The sequence below is a fragment of the Bidens hawaiensis genome, unplaced genomic scaffold, assembly GCF_021521415.1.
Source record: "Bidens hawaiensis isolate Kalapana, Puna unplaced genomic scaffold, B.hawaiensis_p1.1 tig00071609_1, whole genome shotgun sequence".
NCBI classification, from domain to species: Eukaryota; Viridiplantae; Streptophyta; class Magnoliopsida; order Asterales; family Asteraceae; genus Bidens; species Bidens hawaiensis.
In genome coordinates, this window is record NW_027502526.1 from 43,554 (window position 1) to 54,197 (window position 10,644).

General features: G+C 34.1%; 1 pseudogene; it reads left to right on the plus strand.

The window, feature by feature from the left end:
- Positions 1-823: 823 nt before the first annotated feature.
- LOC143605818 (phosphoglycerate mutase-like protein 1) lies at positions 824-4,085 on the plus strand (annotated as a pseudogene).
- The last annotated feature ends 6,559 nt before the right edge of the window (positions 4,086-10,644 follow it).

Sequence of the window (10,644 nt, forward strand, 5' to 3'; positions counted from 1 at the left end):
GTCTGTTGTACCTTAGGCATATTCTTTTGTACCATTCTTAAATGGTGCAGGGGTAACCCAACACATAGCATCCGGCGCACGTCAGCCATCATCAAGGCATATGCGAGTTCACTTGTACGTTACCTTTGATTGGTGCATGTACCTCTGTCTTTCGGCTATCAACGCCACCACATGATGCCTGATTAACCTTCCATCACTTTTAACGTTATTTTCACAAGATTAGTAAAATAACGTCAAAATTAGTGCAATTTTACTTTTGCCCACCCGAGGGTTCACACATATATACATTATATGCGCGCACCGCAAGCAGGGCACTACTAACTGGAGGATTAATATGCATATAATAAATACTGGATGTCTACTACTTCTGCTTCTATTTTTATTTTTTTATTGAAGAATCTGTTGTTGATGGATTTCTGTGTGTTTGTTTCATTGTTTTGATGTTGAAGAATATGTGGATTCATAACTAACTAACATACCCGATTAGTAATTAGTTCTTGATGCTTAATGTTTAATGATTTTGATGTTGAAGAATTTCTCTATCAACTTCTCATCTGTATATTTTGCATCAGTTCCAGTTTCTAATTTCATTGTTTTATGTAAACAGTGACCTATTTATTGAACACAAGTATTTTAAGATCTTTTAATCTTTTTAAGCCGTTTTGAGATTTTAAGGTTTTTGATTGGCTGTAAGTGAATAGCAAGATGTGCAGTTTGTCTTCCTGTATGCTGTATTGTAGTCCTCTGGTATATTGTCAATAACAGAGGGATTATTCGGTTTTTGGAAGTTATACCAATATTTTTAGTTCATCTATGAATTGCAGAAATGACTTCTAGTGCTAATGAAGGTTTATAACCTCTGCACCGCTCAAAGACCATTTATCTGGTATGCTTTCGTTTTGATGAACTTGGTCATTGTACATTTTGTGGTGTTAACTGTGAGTGGTACCAGGTGAGACATGCTCAAGGAGTTCACAATGTAGCAGGAGAGAAGGACCACAGCGCATATATGTCTGAGGAGCTGTTTGATGCACATCTTACCCCTCTTGGTTGGGAACAGGTACTTTATTGGATCACCTTAATATGACACATTTGAAACTAACCGCTTCTGATTGGGTTGACCTGCACACACTTCCTAGTCCAAAAGTTTGAAAAATCATCAAGGCGTGTTTAATAGTTACAAGACAATATTATTACAGTTAATCAGTTATAATATTAATCTTTGATTACAAGTGATTTGGGGTGTTGTATAGCTAATTTTTAGTTTTTGGCCCGTTTCAGATATAAAAAAAAAAGGCAAATTGGACTTTGGTAATCCATACTACCAATTTGACCAGACTAACTTTCACTTTCATTGCCAAGGGCAATCCCAAATCATCTTAGACTTGACATTTGGTTTCGACTCTATTTCACTCACAATGATGATCATGAACCAAATCAAGGAAATATACATGCGCAATCGAGCGAGAATCAAGTATAAATCAAGTGTAAAGTTACGATGATTATGTTACTGGGAATTTGGGATTGCTCTTGGTAACGAAAGTGAAAGTTAGGACTGTAAATGCCCACATTGTCGGTTTGATTTATTATCGACCAATGAACCATAGTTTGAATTATTAAAATCCAATTTTTCAAAAAAAAAAAAAAACTAATCGACCACTTAAAGTCAAAACTGTTACATCTAGATTGAGCATTAACAGTGGTTTTATTTATCTAAGGCGTTTAAGTATATCATGACCGCATGACGTATGCATCACGTGGAAAACAGGGGATGATATGAATATATAATTTATTACATAAACAAGAACCAGAAATGTAAATGTAACCTTACTACCCTTTATTAAAGATCCAATCTTAAAAAAAGTAAATAAATAAATAAATAAAACTTTGAAGTTAATCATGTTATGGTTCAAGTATACGTGAACTTAGTATTTTACAACTGTAAAACATGCATATTGACTTTGATATCTGGAACAGGTAGATAACCTCCGAAAGCATGTTCACGCATCTGGACTTATAAAAAATATTGAATTGGTTGTAGTGTCACCTTTGCTCAGGTACTTTCTCCCAGTCATTTTGATATTATCAAAGTCATGGGACAATTATCATTTTGTACTTTCTCCCTATAATATTGAATTATCGATGTACAAGATGAATATAACATGTTCATAAGTGCTAGAATTACTAACTGTTGTGGTTGTAGGACTATGCAAACAGCAGTTGGTGCATTTGGAGGTGAAGCTCCTGTTAATGGGATTGATGTGCCTCCACTAATGGTAGAAAATACGGGCAGTAGTAATCGTCCAGCAATTTCAAGCCTAAATTGTCCTCCGTTCATTGCTGTGGAGCTTTGTCGAGAGCATTTGGTACGTTGACCAACCAGCTTGACCTGTTTTGAGCCATTGACCAACCTGTTTGACCTGCCCATTATTTCAGGGTGTTCATCCTTGCGATAGGAGGAGAAGTATTAGTGAATACAAACCCATGTTTCCAGCAATTGATTTTTCGTTGGTAGGTTGTAGCTTCCATAATTCTTACACAGGTTTTAAAATTACTCGTATATAAAATGCATCACTATTTCATATATAATCTTATTCATTCGAAATTACAATGTAGTTTTTAGGGTAATTCGCCTGCTAAAAGCATAGTGTTTGTCTGTTTCATGTTTATTCAGATAGAAAATGACAAAGATGTTTTATGGACCCCTGATATTAGAGAAAAGGATGAAGACCTTGCAGCCAGGGGAGTGAAGTTTATGAAATGGTGACTTCTTATTCTAGTTTTCTTAAACTTATATAAGATATTATGAAAATTTAAAATCTTGTTCTAGTTTCTTAGTGTTTGAAAATGCTGTTTTGCCATTCTATAATCAGTTTTGTTGCTGTTTGTAAGTAGCTGATTTTATGACACATGAACAGATCAAAAGTACAATCTCTTGTTTATTAAACAGCTAATAACTGATTATATAGATTAGATTATTTTAACATATAGTTATGTCTCTATGATTTAAAAAATAAAATCACCTCATTCCCTGTCTCACACATTTTGTTTTTACCTAAAACTTATGAAGGTTGTTGACAAGAAAAGAGAGAGATTGCGGTTGTTACTCACAGTGGTTTCCTGTATCATACACTTGGTGCCTATGGAGATGAATGTCATCCGACACTCAAGCAAGAAATGTCCAAACAGTAAGTTTGAAATATTCACTCTTTTGGTAGTAATTAGAGGTCAGGAAGTAGCATAACGAGCAATTTTTGTTTTGGCCAAAATGGGTTGGGTTGACAAAAAAGATTTTGTTTATAAGAAAATCACGAAATTAGAGATGTGTTATGTGCACGCATCACGTATGTGAGGTGTTTGTTATTAAAAAAAATATACTAAAAAAAGAGATTAAGATAATAAACAAATAAAAAAAATACAAGCAAAATCTATGGTACCACCATAGAAATATTATGTATAAACAAATCAGTCTTCAACTCTCTGTGTACAAGTAGTCTATGCATAATGTACAAGTAGTCTATGCATAAACTCACTCTAACTTAGAAATGCATGCATCAGATCGCATAACGCGCATCATGCATTATACGATTGAGAGCACATCATCCTCACATTATGGAATCGCAGCGCATCGCTCCACCTGATGCGATCCTATCAGCGCCTTGGTTTAAAAATGTGTGCATCAGGAGTGATTATTTTAAAACTAAGGCAAGGATGAGATGCATATAAAAAGAGGGCGACTGATCTGACTCATTTTTTTTTATCTTATCTTAATATCTTTCGTAACTCCATTTACTGCAATTGTGCTGTACACAGCTTCAAAAACTGCGAGCTTCGTTCAATGATCATTGTCGATCGAAGGTAATCTAAATCGCACACAAATATTTTTTAATTCTTTTTTTTTTAAATTAAACCTATCTCATCAAGCATCGTCTATGCTGCAGCATGATAGGATCAGACACTTCAAAGACTGACTTTCCCGGGAAAATACCTAGCGGTGCTGATGTCCCGAGTGACGCTGTTTAGCAGAGGATTTTATCCACACTATGCTTTTCTCACTGCAGTTTTACCGAGTTCGTTGTATTCGCATCTCACTGCAGTTTATTTTTTTCTTTAAAAAAAAAATTCTAGAAGGAAATTAGACAATTATACACTAGACAGTCCTCTATATTGAATTATAAAATCATTAATAAACGGAATGAAATACTTTGCAACCATGAGGCATGAATGCATGATATCATGTCAAGTTGTTGCAGATTCACTTATATATTGTGTATTTGAAGAAACTTTTGGTAAGTTTCCGGATCTCAACCGGGTTATATGAAAATAGATCCATTTGTGATATACTTTTAGGTAAAATAGGAAATGAATCGGATTATTTGACTTGTTTAGACTTTAGAGAAATGGACGATGCTTGTTTAGAAGATTTTAAGCGTGTCTAGTTTAAGTTTGGTGTTTGGTCTTGATTTTACCAAGAGTTCATGATGGAAATTAAGGTTAACACAAGCATATACGTTGATAAACTGATTAGTTTTTTATAATGTGATTATCTGACGATAGAATTTTAATTTCTTTTTTAATTTTTATTTTATATATTGAACCAATCCACAACGTAATTAATTTTTGGTTTGCAGAAACAAGTAACCGACTGAAAATAGGTGACACGTTGATTAAATTTACAGAAAACAAATGCTAGACCTTAATAGGAGTTGAATTCGACTACACTCTTTTTTAACTCTAGAACGTTTGCCATGTGTTGAAATCTCCCACAGATTTGATTCGAGATTCAGTTTCCTAATAATAAGACGAGTCCTGATGAAAAGAGACTTTATGCTGGGTGTTATTCAAATCTGCTTTAATATTGCGTTTGGGAACTTAATGTCTATGTGGGCATGTCACGTAAAACACTACTAACTTATATTTTTCACCTTGCTCCCCTTGCAATGGCTTAACATTGATCTGTTAGTTTTGGTTTTCGACTACACTATGCAACAAGTATTAGGCTGACTGAAAAACTTAGCAGACGTATTAAGTGAATTTTCAGGAGTAATGAATATTTATAGACCTGTATAAATTTTACAGACTTCACATTATATGATCAGTGGAAATTTTAATATACTAAAAATAGTTTTACCATAAAGCGGTTATAAGGTCAGTATGATATATTATAGTAAGTTACTCCACATTTGCAGTGTGGTTAGAGTGTTAAGATAACATATGACGATCCACAGGTATACAATCAACATTTACATATATATATACTAGTAAAAACCCGCGCGATGCGGCGGCAACGACAGTATTTTATCGCAAAACTCGTTTTTTTTTAGCATATAAATCCTCTCGTGGTATATCATATCGTACGCATGTTAGTTTTCTTTTTGTTACATCAGTGTGGGAAAAAATACCGTTACCTAAACAAAAACAAAATACTTCCATCAACGAAATTAAGAAACCGGTTTATAAAACCATTCTGAATCGCCACATTTTATGACTGAAACCGGACCGGTTTGGGCCCAAAGCCAATTTGCGCACCTCTACTCTACACATGTTAATTGTCAAATGACAGCCTCAAACTCATTGTTTCATGCCCTAGCCGGTAGCCCGGTTAAGAAGCAATTGTGTATAAGTAAAAATGCAGTTGGCTAACGGCATAAATTTTTGATATTTATTTCCCATTGACTAAAATATATATGTTATTCCATAAAACAAAATACAAGTTGACTACTAACATAGAAAAAAGCTAGCCTAATCAACAAAGTATATAGCCAAATCAGTTTCTTCTAAAGCAAAATCTTTTTATAAAAAAGTAATCGAATAAATATACAAACTCGTGTCATCAAAATCCAGTCAGTTCACATAAAACAAATATCTAAAGCTCGCTGATCAACTATCCAAAGCTCCAAAACGTCGAGTTCACCGTCAACATAACCACCCAACACTTGATGGATTCCTCCACTGTTTTAGAAATAGTTTCAGTTGATTTAATATTTGTAGCTTGTCTCAAGCTCTCAATAATGAACCTCAATGGCCAATGTCACTGCCATTGTAAAAAAACATGAGTTAAAAATAATGAAAGAAACAGTTAAAATATATAGAAATTTTGATTTGTTTCTACAACTACATACTTACTGATCTTCACTTCTTGATAACATAAGCTATAAATATGTTGCATTATGACAGTGACTTTTAAATGTCAAATTTGAACACATTTTATTGCATTAAAAGTATGAACAAAATATATAAATATACAGCATCAAACAACACCATTTGTGAACAGTTTGGCACAAAACATTTAAAACCAAACTGCACAGATTTTAAAAGTCAAAACTGAACCATGGTACATCAACTAATTAGATACCTTGCAAGCCGGGTAGTAATGATTGTTCTTTTGCCTTTAAACATTTTATGATTGTTCTTTTGCCTTTAAACATTTTAAATGAAACCAGCCTGCAGCAAATTTATATGGTTAGCCAAGATTAATAAGATGCAAATGCCAGAAACTAAATTCATTTCACATCTAACTTACATTATAAGATAATTGTCAATCTTTTAACTTTCACCTTTAACTCTTGATGTGAAGTACCACTGTAACCGGACCCAAAGACAAGTGATCATGAACCACTACTTCAGCATCGGATTTACTTCCTGAAGTAGCCAATGCCACCTATTCGTAGCTGCTTCAGGCTGAGCTAGACGGCTGTTTAAACGGGTTGAATATGAAAAAAAGAACATGGCTAAATCAGTTCATTAAAAAAATACTAATTTTGTTGAATACAATATATTTTTGTAATTGTATCTAAACTATTGAATATTTTCTTTAAAAGAAGTTGGACAATGGTATTGATGGTCAACCAAAGCAGACCCGTCCCACCCGCCCAATTTGCCATATCAAGAAATGTAAATACCTTGTCAAGATACTCATTCAATTACTTGATCTGGCCCATGTAATCCAAGTCCTCTACACAGAAGCTAACAACTTTAGAATCAACATCTCGTCCGTGTAACTGAAGGGCTTGGGATTTGTATAAACATCATCTATAAAGAATCTCGTTACATTTGTCTAAGCAAACTGCATCAAAATACCACATTTCACATTATTTCATCCATTTAACAAAAATACGGCACCATCTTCACAACCTATAAACCTTGTATAAATAAAATTGTAGCAAAACATAAACTAATTTCTAGAGCATATGACTAACCTGAAAACACATAATTTTTTGATGGGCTATAAGTTCAAACGTTGGGTTGTATGTTGGAGTTTTGTGATTACTAATAAAGGTGTCTCTTTCTTCGGGATTAATAAGAGAAAGGTTGAAAAATGATGAGTTTATATTCTGCCATTGTCCTTGACAATAATTCTTTTAAGTTTTGCAAGATGGAGATTACGATTGACAGTAAGCCAGCAGTTTTTATCATTTTTATGTTAGTTTTAATGCCGGGAAAACAAAAGGAAAGCATACCAATAGCTTTTACTTGAAGGTTCATAAAATTGTGGAGCTGAAGCAAAACTGAAAAGCATGATGACAACTAAAAAGTAGAGTGCCCTTGTTTCAGAACATAACTCAAGAGTACTGTTATGATCATTTTTGGTAATTGAATTATATTGACAGTGATTACAATCAAATTATACTCATAAGTTATTCAGATAATGGATGTGGCGGCTACCCAAGTATTCAATTTTTTTTCATTAAGGCCATCAATGTATTAAAACTGTCATATAGGGCCTATATGCTACCCAAGTATGTATCCTCGGAATTTATACCAATTTCAACCAAAGACACGCATGAATGACGAATACAACCATCAGTTTTTTATGATTCATAGCTATCTTTGATAAATTTTAAACGAATTGTAAGTTAAAGTTGTTGTCTTTTTAAAACCTCACCAGCATTTTCGTCATTGTTTTATTGTTTTTGGTCAAAATTGGCATAAGTGACACACAACACATGCTTCGGTGGCCTATATGATAGTTCTAAACTTCTAATAGATGGATTGCCTTCATGAAAAAAATTAAATGCATGGGTGGCCTTCGTGTTGTAACCCACTTATGTAACAACACCTTTCAAACGCCACTATTGCATAAAAATGATGTGTTTTTAATACCATGTTAATTCTGATACCACAAATACCCAATGCGCTAAGTACTTAAGTATAACATAAGAACTAAAGGACCAAAACTATAATAAAAGCAGAGAAATAGTTGCAAGAGACAGATTCGATGGTACATACATTGCTAAATCCTTGCCTGAAAAAGGAACCTCCTCACTCATAAGCAGAGAAATAGTTGCAAGAGACAGATTTGATGGTTGCCTTCCTCCTATGTGTATTTTTCTCTCAGAAAATTGGACTTTAAAAATGTGAAGAAAGAATGAAAATGTCTGCAAGCAAAGACAACCACATAAAACTTACATTACTCTACACTTAAATAAAAACCAAACAGTGCAGAGGTTTGCCAATTCATACAGTCATACTTATAATAACAACAATTAATTTAGTATTAGGGCTCCAAATCGCATGCAACTTCAATACAAGTTGTCCTGTAAAAAACCTTAAATTAAATTCTCATACAAATCATAGCATAACAAAACCCCAAAAGATACGAAAAATCAAAGCACAAGAATTATTAGGGTTTACCTGGAAGCAAAAATAAAGGCAGAGATGATTGTCGAAGACAGAGTGAGGAGGTAAGGTCGGCGCCGATTGGTTACGGAACAGATGGCGGCGGAGGCCAGAGGTCAATCAGATGTAGCCGTAACGTCCTTGTTTTTGATGTTAGAGGGGTGTGCTCTGGTGGGAGGTGAGGGACAACGGACAGGCGTGGGGTGATGGTTGGAGGTGGTCGAGGTTTGAGTTTGATGAATCGTGAATGTGAATGGGTAAGTGAGGGGGGAAGATATCCGGCTGACATAATTCTTAGGTTATCAGAGGGGAATTCAAAATTTGAATATGTTTTCTCCCGGTTTTTGTATTTGAAATGGAATTTGAGAATGTGTGCATCATTGGATTGTAATGCTTGCATTAAGAGGTGTAAAACTCTTAATTTTAAGAGTTTTGGTCAAAAGACCACTTTGCCCTTCCTATATGCATTTTAATATAGTATAGATATATTCAAGCAGTTCACTACACTAAGGTCATACACTATTACACTCATGCATGGTTCCCCCAATATAACAAATACTTTCCAAATAATATGTACAAATTTTCATCTACAAACCTATACCTAAATATGTCTAATAGATGTTTTACACAAATAAATATGCAAGGTGTGCCTAGTTTCATTTAATTCAATTTGTCAACTGACACTATACAAACCATTTTCTAATATGTGATCATGTTTTGATTATGGTAATTAAAATTGGTTTATACGCATAACAAGTTCTGCTTTTTACTTTTTTTTTAAACCGCAATGTTACGGACCGAAACCATTGCAACCCAAAAGACTAGTCTGATAGGTGAGGGAACCCATTTGGCTTATAAACCCCATTTCAGTTGCCCATACAACCGATGTGGGACAAGTCTCATACCTAGCAATGGTTTTAGTCAGTAACAGAGCCAGCCGTGACCAACGAGAACGTTGGCCCTTATGGAGGGTGCATTGTTACGGACTGAAACCATTGAAAGGTATGGGACTTGTACCACATCGGTTGTATGGGCAAATGATGTGGGGTTTATAAGTCAAATGAGTTCTTCTGTTTGGCTTGTAACACGCAAGCACACAAGTTCTCTGAATTCACACATTTTCATCCATCAAGGGGTTGAACACTTACCATTTTGATAGGATCACCTTAGTGTCACTAGACCATACGTCTCAATGCTAAGGCTATACGGTATGGGCATTGAAATGCCGCTCTCTAGATGACATGGCAGCCGGTGCCGACGGCAAACACCGCCCCGTCACTGTCGGGGCGAAAATATGGTAAAAAGTTCACCGATCAAAACGCCGCTCACATCCACCTTTTTCAATAAAAGAATCCCACTTTTTTATGTGTTATCCTCGTTGTATTATTTCAGGTAAGAAAAAAAAAAAAAAAGAAGAAAAAGAAGGGAAGCCGTTCCAAAAGAAACTAAAGAAGGAAGATGATAGAATGAGATGCTATTTTAGGGTTTTGATTGTCTAATTTTTGTTTTGGGCTAATCTTAATTAACTTAACAGCCCGTTTTTGAAGCCCAAATTTGGGTTTAACTAAGTTTAATGAATGTAATTTAATTTTTATTTTTATTTTAGTTATATTAAATTATTTATTTTAGTTATATAAATATTATTATTTTATTGGAAAAAAAAAAGGAAGTGGTGAATTGGTAAATTGGTGACCATTTCTATGATATTGTAAAAAATAGTGGGGTGAAATAGGGTATGATGTGACGCTGATATGACACTATAAATTGAAAAACAAAATGACGTATACATCCGTCCTTTAGTCTCATAAGTGAAATTTATTATAATTCCTAGACTTAAACCAAACATATGGTTGTGTATTTTTATTCCTCTTAACTCCTATTTATTATTCATGATTATAATTTGATTTGTCCTTAAATAATTAAACTATATAAATATAAGTTACTATTCATCTTATTTTACTATTTATTAACCTGGTCTAAATCCTATAATTGTCCGAATCAACTAACATGTAAAAGACATGTTCC